At 33.0% G+C, this 12,364-nt stretch overlaps 1 long non-coding RNA gene across 2 annotated transcripts; it reads left to right on the plus strand.

Annotated features, from left to right (window-relative positions):
* Positions 1-6,587: 6,587 nt before the first annotated feature.
* On the plus strand, positions 6,588-11,360 carry LOC113297442. Of its 2 annotated transcripts, XR_003333489.1 has the most exons (6): positions 6,588-6,903; positions 7,226-7,282; positions 8,631-8,887; positions 8,996-9,374; positions 10,456-10,550; positions 11,053-11,360. It is a non-coding gene; the product is annotated as an uncharacterized LOC113297442 (long non-coding RNA). The 2 variants fall into 2 exon arrangements; XR_003333488.1 differs by having other exon boundaries at positions 8,631-9,374.
* The last annotated feature ends 1,004 nt before the right edge of the window (positions 11,361-12,364 follow it).

The raw sequence follows: 12,364 nt of genomic DNA on the forward strand, positions 1-12,364 counted from the left end.
TTTTTTTTTTTTTTTTTTTATTTTGTTTTTTAAACTATGTGAATGGGTCACCCCTTAGTAATTAGGTTACCCCTTATCCAAAATCAAGGATCCGTATAGCAAGTGTCCTCTGGGGCATTTTCCGCACTTTTTCCGGGGTTCCTCCGGGGTATTTCTGGGGTACTTCCGGTACACTTCTGGGGCGCTTCCGGTACTCTATCAACGGAGGTCCAAACGCCGCATTTTCAGCCAATTTCGCCGCAAATCCTTATTCTTCTAAAAACACCTACAAATAAATAAAATAACCAAATAAGTACAAAATTGAGCACTAACAATATATACAAATGAGCTATATTAGACACATAAATGCGTCTATCAGTGAACCATGCCGGCTGAATATTCCATAGAATATTCGGTTGTAGGTAAAAAGTTAATTGCGCGCCGGCACGAAATTTTTGGTTGAAGACCACGCCGGTAAATGTTTCAAAATGGGGGACATTGTTAGCTGTCATAGAAATAGTATGGATACGATGCCGGTAGTGATGGTGCCGACATGGTATTCATATTATTTGTATGCCGGCACAGAGCTTTTTCAGAGAAAAAAATGGCGAATTCAAAAAAAAAAAAAAAAAACAAGTTTTCGACCTCTTAGCAGCATTACCTGTGTATTGGGGATGCTTGTATGTTGAACTGGTTTACTTTCTTGAGTTGGTTCTTCAAAAAACACTTCATGCTCAAAAAAATCATGATCCAAGGGTGTTGGTTCTTCATATAATTCCAATTGTGAGTTGTTATCATTAACCGAAGATTGAAGATATGCTTCTTGTTGTAGTTGAGCTAAAGATTCAGCAGCTGCAATTCTATCCTCACAATCATCTTCCATTTTCACAAAAAAAGTTCCCTCTCAAAAAAAAATTTCCCTCCTTCTACTCTCACCTCACTCCCACAAATTCAAATAAAAATACACACTAATCATTTATCAAAAATCTTAAGATTTTACTAATTACTCCCTCCGTCCTAGTTTAGATGCCAAATTTGAGGATTTTTTTGTCCTAAAATACTTGCTAGACTCCATATTTTTCCACCTTTTATCCTGATTTGCCCCTAACTTGGAATCATGTCATAACATGGAGAATTGTGTATTTCAATTTTCAAGACACACTCTTAAATACTTTTCTCTATATATTTCTTCTAATTTGAATTTTTCCAACTAAACAACAAAAACCTAAACATCTAAAAACTGGGAACATTAAATACTAACCTAGGGTAAATATGGAAAAAAACTATTATCTTTGTGTTTCTTAATCTTTGTGCAAAATCCAATTTTAGCATCTAAACTAGGACGGAGGGAGTATTATTAACCACTAAACCTGATTAGTGAGGGGTAGATTAGGAATTAAAAAATTAATTAGATAAGGGGTGACCCTGATTTGATATTTGGATCCAGTTTTTGTCCTTTTCCTCTATCCCCAATTAGTTTTGATATACCCAATCGCGCGTTCTTTAATTTCTCTCTATTTCTCTTTGCTTTTGATTTTTTGTGTATGTGATTTGAGTTTGTAGCTTTAAATTTTAACAATTTTATTAATTTTATTCTGAGAATTTCTTTTTTTTTAGTGAGGATGGGCATAAATTTTCAATGTGGGCAAAAGATGTATCAGATTATTTGAGTTTAAAGTTGATAAAGAATTCTCTGTATGTACAAGCTTAGTTTAGAAACTTCTTTTTTATAATGTAGCAAGTGCATAATTGGGAGTCCTAATTTGTGCCCCCATAAAATCAGGGTGCACACTCTAGCCTTTCCTATTGGCTAAAATATTTCCAATCCGGTTTTCCAAATTTTTGTTTTCTCTTTATTTTTTTAGACATTCATTGAGAATAGGCGAATTTTATTTTCCTTGTTACAACCGTTTTTCTTACTATTTTTTCTTTCCAGAAGATGAAAAATCAACTGAATAAAGCTATTTGCACCTCGCATCTTTGTCCATACCTGATTTACTTCTTTCAATTATTTTTCTTGCTAAACATCCTATTTGAACTACTCAAATCTGTAATACCCTCTGTTTTTTCACAAAGAAGGGAAGAGTGCTTGATGTTTGATAGTTACTGAATGAGTTAATGTAGGGAAAGTGAGAATACGAGAAACAAACCGTGAATAGAAAGAGCTCTTAAATGATTCTTCACATGGATGCCATCAATAGGATAATTGGAATAAACAGGGTGAATAAAAAGAGCTCTTAATTGATTCTTCCTATGTTGGAATAAACAGGTTGATTTTGAATTTGGAGTGCATTTTTTTTTTCCGTTAAATTTTGAATTTGTTAAAAAAGTGTTTGATTTTGTTAACAATATGAAAAAAAATGAGTATAAAAATTAGAGAACATAACAATTGATTCTTCCATCAACTGAAGACAAGAGAAAAATAGAAGAAGAAGGAAGACTTTAGTGAAAATATGGATTTCACATTCCAATGTACTTAAAAAAAATTAAACAGGAAACTAGCTGAAGTATTTGGCAAAACCAGAACAATTGATTCTTCCATCAATTGACAAAACCAGCTGAAGTATTTGGGCTAATTGGAGAAGCCAGAATGTGCACCCCGATTTTTAGGGGTCGCACAAATTTGGATTCTATAACTGGCTATACTGTACGTGACAATTTATCTTTGATTACTTCCTCAACTATATATATTTGATAGACTGTGAATAAAGTGATTTGGATACAATGAATTTCAGTTGTCTTTCCGGAAGCAAAGGTGTTAAATCCGGATCACCGAGAAGATGCAATTTAACTTTCCTCTAAATTTGGATCAGGAAAGAACACGAAAAAAAATCTGTATTTTTATAAGACATTAGTATCTATATGGATTTTTTTTCCTCTTTTAAGTGGATCAATAGATTTTATAGGGTGGATCTTCTGGAAGTTGATCTATCAATTTCCCCACTCGAAAGACATTCAGTTTCTTTATTCTTGAAAATATTGTTGCCTGGAAAAACGACACTACATATTATACAGGTAAGCAGTAGGTTGTTTTGTGCGATCCAGATCTAAACCTATTGTGAATATTTCCTCTTATATAATTAAGTTTTTAGTACCAATAATGAACATAGCTTCATATCTTCCATTACAAATTTACAAAGCATAAAAAGAAAAAGGGGGAGCGGGGAAATGTCAGGCAAAGTAGAAGATAGAGAAATAAAATAAAATAAAAAGACAAAAAATTTCTACCATCAAAACGGGTCGGGAAAAAGTCAATAAACCCGCGTGTTTTTTAATTCAATCTCAGCCATTCAATGCCACAAAGTCGATTGTTTATAAGACACTGTGACAGACTCTGTGATTCTAAGGCTGTGAGCTGATCCTACCTCTTTACAATTTGAAACTAGTTTGAAACCCGTGCTATGCATCAGGACCGTTTGAATTTCTTCCATGGTTGGTTCATGTCCACTGAGGCGGGGCTTCGCGCCGCACCCGTCCTAACGAGGATTCTAATAAGATATTAAGAATCACTATCCAACAGATTGACAGTTAAATTTTCTAATAAATCAAATGTATAATACTGTTATAATAGTTTTGAAAAACTAATACCATTATAATCAATGTACAATACTATTAATATAAAATAGATTGCCAACTCTAAATAGTGCACAATATATGAAGTGATTCCCTTCAAAGAAGATACAATCAAGGAAATGCACTGATATATTTTTATTTGAAAATCACATATTAGAGTTAAGATTCAAGGAATCAACTTAACTGTTGTTCCAGGCTCCAACTTCTTATAGCTAACCAAAAATCACGCTCATTATATAGATATCGATATCTGATATTAGAGACGTCTAAAAAAATCATGATATTAATAAAAAAATAGATTACCAACTCTAAATAGTACAAAGCATATATATGAAGTGCTTCCCGTCAAAGAAGATGTAATTAAAGAAATGTACATATATATTTTTCTTCAGAAATCATATACTTGCGTTAAAAATGAAGCGGCCACTTCCATGATCCAACTTTTTGTAGTTAAATGAAAATTACACTCATTATATTGGCAACGATATATGATATTTGAGAAATTAAAAAAACAGGATATTGATATAAAATAGATTGCCAACTTTAAATAGTGCCAAACATATGAAGTGCTTCCCGTTAAAGAAGATTGAATCAAGGAAATGCAGTGGTATATCATTCTTCAGAAATCATATATTTGCGTTAAGAATCAAACAACCAACTCATTTGCTCCTCCAAGCTCCAACTACCTGTAGTTTAATTAAAAATTACATTTGTCATATAGTTGTATTGATTTCTGATATTAGACACGCTAAAAGAAAACACGATATTAATATAAAATAGATTTGCCAACTCTAAATAGTGTAAACCATATGAACTGCTTCCCGTCGAAGAAGATGAAACCAAGAAAATGTATTGATACATATCTTTCTTCTGAAATCATATACTTGTGTTATGAATCAAGCGGCCAACCCAACTGCTCTTGCAGGATCCAACTCCCCATAGTTAGGAGATCATTCAGTTATATATAATATCATTCAGTTGTAATGTTCTACACTTTTACTCTGTAATTTTTAGAATAATATTAAATTTCGTATCTCATCTGGTTTTTCTAACGTTTCCTAGAATTTTTTTTATTTGGTCCTTAATATTAAATGTTGTAACCGTAATTTTGGATTATGGTGAATGACCAATTAATTTTGGTTTCTTATGTTATACGTGGTTTTGTGGTTCTCTACCAATGCCGTGATAGCTTTAAATATACCAACAATTTAAAACTGAGGCACTCATTTCTGATTTTCCTCATATGCTCTTACATTATTTTTTGGTACATTTATGTTGTTTGAGTTTTTCTGCTTTGATCTTTCTTTTTCTTTATTTTAGAAACAATTAATTTGATTTGTTCATAGATTCTGTGCCAACGATGCATTATATACATGTATATCAGACAACTGATGATGGCTTGTTTGTTAATTGTCACTACCGCTGAGGCATTGACTTTCTTGTCTGTTCACTTAGATCATCTTTGGTGGTAGTAAAATTTACAGTGGTCCATATAATTGGTTACTTGAACTTTGACACTTTTTTTGACATACTCTCAAATACTACCTGTTTTGCTGAATGTAAATACAATAATTTGTTTACTTCTTGGCGCAATGTCTTCGAACTTGAGTTGTTTGTATAGTTAAGTTCCACGGAGCTACTCTGCATTATTATCAGTATAGTTTTTAGTTGATTAGAGAGTTTTAAGAGAAACTCTTAAAGAAGCTATTGATGGTCATTTGACCCGTTGCATTTTCATATTCAACTCATACTTTGTTCTCGAATCATGAGATCCACGAATACCCTCGATGCCAGTGTAGTATAAAGGCTAAATGCGCCTTTAATGTCACATTACATCAACATTCGTAACCTAACAAAATCAACTTTCATACAAAAAAGTACTATGCAAGCCACACTATTATCCAAATGATCTTTCACATATGTTCCAGTGATAATCATCACTACAGGTACGTTCCCATAGTTCTCGAGTATTCCATCTTTGCTTACATGCACCAAATCACCCTAGAGGTTTTCTAGAATAGTCTTAAGATCACCGAGCTAAAAACTGTCAAATAGTGATAATAGGCACTGTATCGTACCTTTCATTCTCTATTAAAATCTCTCGCATAAACACATCACTTATTTTTTCGCATTCCTCAACTGATTTTTTCACAACGTTTGACACCGAACTAAGCATTCCAATAACAGCTGCAGGAATTAAATAAATCAAGGTAAATGTTAGATGCAATTTTTCTTAATACAAAAACACCTGAAATACAACTTCCCACACTTTTTGCCACCAATTTGTATGTCAGTGCCGAAACAACTATTGAGTTGTCTGCCTTCAAGTGGTTCTAAAATATTTATGCAAGTAAGGTTCTCGACTTCACCCGTAACTTTTGGTCTTGCTAAAATACAGTAATAGAAAAAACTTACATGGGTATAAAAAGTTGGTTTCCCGAACCAAAGTTGATAGTCGTCATTTTTCACCCACTCAACTATATTTTTCCGTTGCTCATAAAAGAATGCATTCAGGCAATGAACATTTCTTTTTCAAGTGAAAGGATTGTACCAATATGTTTGCTCTTTGGTACACTGTCAAATTAATAATAGAAGCTTACTTAAACTTCATGTGTACTATCAACCTATTAATTCTCTATCAAAAAAAAATTATTGTTTTTTTAATAGTTGTTATTTATTCACAACTATACAGAAGTAAAGGTGAAAAGAGGTAATAAGCAGAAATTATACACCTTGTTCCCAGATTTATACATATCCTTTCCGTCTTGGAAAATAATTCTACAGTAAATGATTCCGTTTTTGAATGGAAAACAGATGACTCATAGAAATGTAACGTTTAATCCCAAACTTGTTGGGCTTTAGACAATCTAGTCCTAGTCTCTGAGGCCTGGTACTCGTTAGTCCAAGTATTTAAACGCGCAGACAGTTTAGGCCAAACTCGTACGAGTTAGTCCAAATTTAAGGCGATTTAGAATATGCGATCTTTTTCTCATTACCATAATTACCCTTTTGACGTGTCCATATCCCATTTTTAGATCTTAGAGTTCTTTTTGGAGAGAAGACAGAGAGAGCCAGTAGAGATTTTGTATTGTTGTTCTTCAGCAGAGATTCATACCTCATGTCAGCGTTTTCATCTTTTGATTTTCTTCTTCTTCGATTTCTAGGTTTGATATGTTTATGGAAATCTCAAATTTAGTTCATTCAAATTCCATTTAGCCCTTAATCTCATCTTACATCGATTATTCTTCATCCCATTTATGGAAAGCTCTGATTCACCGTGTTGTTTAATTTCGATGATATGTAAATCTCAAGAGATGAGGGAAGAAGATCTGATTGCATCTGTTAAGAAATGTAAGTTCCATCTGTACTACAGTTTTGTTAATTTTATCTTTCAATTGCTAATATATGTGAATTTAGTCTTGTCTCTATATTTAGATCTGTATTCTCTATTGGAACCCGCTAAATTTCAATTTTAATTCATTCTATATAAATCCCTAATTTGAAGTCCTGTAAGTTTCACTCGTCTGTAAGATTTTATGTGATTGAAATCGTATCAAATAATAATATCAGTACTACTTTGAAAGAATTGTAGTCTCATATATGATTGAGCTTAACTCATATATTTTCTTTACATTGTTGTGTTTACAAGTTCTTTTTTTGAATGTTTTTACAGTTTGAGCTTCCTGAAAGGATTTCGTATTTAAGGCTTCAAACGTGGATAGCCAGATAGGTAAATGGTTCTTATTTCTACAAGACTCGTTATGTACAACATACCAAATTCAACTCTCGAAACTAGGATATTTACCATCCTTTTCTTCAGTTCCACAAAAAATGAAATTAATTTCACTCTAAAGATTGTAATTTAGTTCATGCTTTGTCACAAGCAAAACCCCTGGAATTCCAGTAACAATCTAGATTTGGCATTTAACACAAAAAAATGAAATTAATTTCATTCTAAAGATTGCAATTTAGTTCTTGCTTTGTCACAAGCAAAACCCCTGAAATTCCAGTAACAATCTAGATTTGGCATTTCTGCCTCTTTTTTTAGTGGACCTACTATTGCCATTTCTTGCTTCGTTGCATTGTTCCCGTGGAAGATGTTTTGTGTGATGGTCTAAAATGAATAACCTATTTGAGATGTATGGTTTTTTTTTCCGGTTAGATTGAGTGGGATATTGCATCATGATAATAGTTGTCGCTCAAGGTCATGCATTAATATTTATAATCTCTTGTTGGTCTCTTCTAATTATGTTTCTCGCTGACTTTTACAACCTTTTCTCTTCGTAGAACATAGGTGATGTTTTGTCATATGAGTTAGACACTTAAAGGCTAAATATATGCCTCTATACGTTCCGTGTTCAATAAATTAATGAGAAGTTTGTGACCTCTCTTCGGTTTGACCTGTACTAGCTATAAAATGTAAAAGTTCCATTTTTTTTTGTTCTGGCACAGTAATTAATCTTAGGTTGTTACATAACTTGGATTTTTAGATAATGGTATAGACACAAGCTTCATTTTGGTCTTAGTGTAATTTAGATCTACAGATACTATATTTTTTAATTTTACCATTATATATATTAATTTATTTATTCTGAGGATTTTCAGTTGAAAACTAGATTTCTTTTCATTTTCTGGAGATATTTACTCACTTGGTACACATGACCATGTGCACTTATTAACAGTCAATAGGTGTAAAATTATGTGCACATTAACAAACAATAGGTGTACAATTATGTACACATGTTGATTCAGAATGTGTAGATTATTATACACATGTGAATAGTTAATGTGCATATAGTTGTACACCCGTTAATTGTTAAGAATGGTTTTTCTTATTGGAATGCAAACATATAACTATATAAGTAGTGACACCATTGAATCAGTTTACCAATGGTTTTACTTTCAAAGGAGGTTTGACTTCATATGAACAACGAAATTTATTGAATGCAGACCGACACTAATTGTCGTACTACTTTTTGCAATTCTAACTGGTGTATAAGAAATTTGTGGCTAAGCTAGATCCTGATGATGATTATATGGATGAGATGTTAAATAACAATGGATTTTGAGGGTTGCAGTGGACGATTGGGTTTATTCTTCAGTTGGGAGAAATGGAGGAACTGCCTCGAATTGATAGGTCATACTTGGCTTGTATTTTGTGCTGTGGAAAATCAGAGGAGAAACTGAAGCTTACAGCCTTGAGTTCGTTGGGCATTAGCTAATGTTGGTGGTGTCTCGAGTACCCACGGTGGGATTTGTTTGTTGCTGGTGTTGATTATTAGTGGATGCACATGTAGCTCGGACATGAAATAAACCCAATCTATAAATCAAGCTGGTAGTCTATTGCGAGTCTTCAGCCGATGGTTTGTTCTTTTTGAAGTACTGGTGCATCTCTGGTAAAATAAGAACTAATAAACACTTCAATTTTTTTTTTATTCTTTAGTGTGTACATGAGCGAGCAGAAGATGCACTGAAAAAGAATAAAATAAGAAGCCACTTAATGATGAGAATCTTTGTAGAGGTGTACATGGGTATACAGATCGTAAAGCTGGTTTAGAAGAGAATATACAGTTGCTGGTGACAAATCTGGTAGAGCACATGGACCACTTATGTCTTTTTCTCATGTTAGGACGTCTTCCAGGTAGGAATATCAACCGGATATATATGTAATGATTATAAGGATACTGGTTTTTATGGGTTAGGAGATTCTTGCAAGTTTATGCATGATGGAGAAGATTATAAGTCTGGATGGCAGATGGAGAGGGAACGGGAGGAAGCTGAGAAGATTCGAAAGAGGAATTTAGCTTTCTTTGAGCATTAAGGTACTTATTTCTTAACTTGAAACTCCCGCGTAATCTCCAGTTTCTTTGATAATATGCTTATGTAAGTAATTGTGTCGTGTTTGAGAATATATGCTTGCGTAATTATCATCCTTCGAAACAATGACAATCACGATGGTCTATAAATTCGCGTAGAAACCCCATACAGTTCTCTTTTATAATGTTTTAGTTAGCTGGGATGGTCTTAGAATGTTTGATATTGGAAACCCATTTCTCTCAATTACATTTAGGTTAGATCTTCTGTCATCAGTTTGTGCTATTTTTAACTATAATTATACCTATTTCCGTACATAAACTATAATATCTAGAGTTAAATGAATCAATGTGTGGAAAAGCAACAGTTGGTAAAACTCATTCAAATTTCAGTAATGGCAACATGGAATATTAAGCTGATGCTATTACATTTTGTTATTGATTGTTAATGTTTACACAGTTGTACACATGTGATTCTTAATGTGTACATGTTTGTACACATATTGATTTTTAATGTGTACATGGTTATACACCCGACTTGAATGTTTATCTTCACTGACAAAGAGAGGTATGTTTCACAATTCTAATATGCTGGTCTCCTTGGTCTAATCTTAGTTCAATCTTACATAATGCTCAGAAGAATGATATTGTGTAAGCCTAGTGACCTTTGGAATGAAATAAAGGATGCTTTATTCTAGCAGTGCATGGTTTTTAGAGTTGAAGATTTAGCTTGACAGTGTCTCTTGGAAATTAAGTTACTATCCTTCTTAAGTGTACATATTGGTGCACCTAGAGTACAAGTGTACATATTGGTGTACCTATAATATGTACAAGTGTACATATTTGCTTTCTACTTCGGATGGATCTTAACATTTACGCGCAGATATCTGTGGAGTTTGTATGATTTTCCTACACCGATAATAATGTTTGAGAAGTTTTACTTGATTTAATTTTTTCTGTCCTAGATTTCATCTGTTTTGGTGAAATGTCAAACACTTTGTTAAGCTGCGATTGGATATATTTAAAACGGTGCATTGACATTTCTTAATCGTCTCATGTAATACATGGGGGGACCTTTTTTTTTATCTAGGAAAAGGAAAAGCAAGCGCTAAGCAAGGCAGAACCCAGCTCAGGACAGATGTGCACTTCGGTGGGAGACATACAAAATAAATGGATGTGAATACTGTGAGTAGTTCTTGCACTAGCCTTTTTGATTAATTATGTTTTTTTTCAGACAGTGCATACGACCTACCATTTATCCTGAGCATGAAGTGGAGTTCTTATTTGTATCTATGCTCTGTAGATTTCATGTTGTTGGTTGCATCTGACATAAATGACAGATCTTCTAAAATGATCAAGTCAAAATATAAGATAACGCCCGAAAAAGAAGTCACACTAGTTATAATTAAGAAATACCATGTCAAAATGGTGGACTGGAAAATATCCCATGAAAAGTGAAAGACCTTGATTTAAAACAGCTTCCTGATACATAAACATTCTGGAAATTATTAGTCTCATTGTGGATTTTTGATGTAGTAGTCTCAAATTACTAGTCTTGTTGAACAGATCATGCTTAGTTTGGTCTTTTTAATGTGCATTTGCATTAGTCTCACTAAGTTTTCTTTATCTTAAACAATCTGCCCTCTGCTTAATCTGAGTGGGGATCTTTTTTGTAATGCTTTTGCAGTGGCTCCGTTGGGATTCCATTGGATGTTTACGGTACATTCAAGATTATTGAGAGGAAGGATACTGCTGAACAGAAAAAGTGGCTTGTGTTAGATTTGAATAGCATACTTGTTAGTGGTGCTTATGTGGAGTTGTATGTGATGTACAAACCGGTGCACGTTGTCTTGTCTTTGGATTTTGTAGATTTGTATGTCTTACACCAGTGTAAATTAAGATATTTAAAAAATAAAAATTATATGGTCATATAGGTACTCTTTTTGTCGAGCTCGAAAAAAGTTTTCCGAATATATAAAGTTTGCGAATTTTGGACAAACGGTTCAAAAGATAATTTGTTTTTTAATTATTTTTATGTTAATTAAAATTGCTGACACCATCGTAAATTACGATGGACTAAACTGCAAATATTTGGACTAAATTGTAAATGATAAGAGTTATTAGTGTATTTTCTCATATTTTGGACTAATTTGTACCTAGTTGACTCGGGCTGGACTAAACCGTATTTTTAGACTGACTTTTGGACTAAACCGTATTTTCCCACATAGAAATTTTATATTCAAAGCAAAAGTTTTTTCTATATATATACGGTCCGCGAGTTATAACTCCAGAAGTGTCACCATCCTTCTACAAAAAATCCATCAAAACAAAAGTAACACAAAAACCCCATCAAAACAAAATTAACACAAAAATCCCAAATTTAAATGTTGGTTTCATCAAATTTTATTTTGATTTCATCAAATTTTATGATAAAACCAAAACAAAATTTGATGAAACCAACATTTAAATTTGGGGTTTTTGTATCATTTTTTAAAATTTGGGTTTTTTGTATCAATTTTGTTTACGATGGAGTTTTAATGGATCCTAACATTTGAGTGGAGTTTTTATACCACAAGTTTGGTCACCTTGGGTTTTTATGACTAGTTTTGATATACATATGAGATGAGATGTGTGATATAAATAGGTAGGCTTCATATAGCTTCTCCTTTGCATTAAGAATTTTAACCCCATGCAAAGTAGCGTTTATTTGATGCATCAGTTTTATCAACCCGACCACAAATTTTATTCGCCTCCTAGTTTGCAACTTCAAAGAAACACCACTTAGCTAATGATGCGTCAAGGAAATATCGACAACTAATGATTAATTATCTTGTATATTTTGTGCAGATTGCAAATTTTAGTTAACCATAGGCTAATTAATAAACATCTCAGAATAACCTGGATAAGGAAGAAAGAATAAGCAGCCATTGAAATCATCGAAACACCATTCACAACTTACACAGTAAAATCCAACAATCATCTAAATGACCTCTTATAAA

Source organism: Papaver somniferum, chromosome 7 (assembly GCF_003573695.1).
Source record: "Papaver somniferum cultivar HN1 chromosome 7, ASM357369v1, whole genome shotgun sequence".
Lineage (NCBI taxonomy): Eukaryota > Viridiplantae > Streptophyta > Magnoliopsida > Ranunculales > Papaveraceae > Papaver > Papaver somniferum.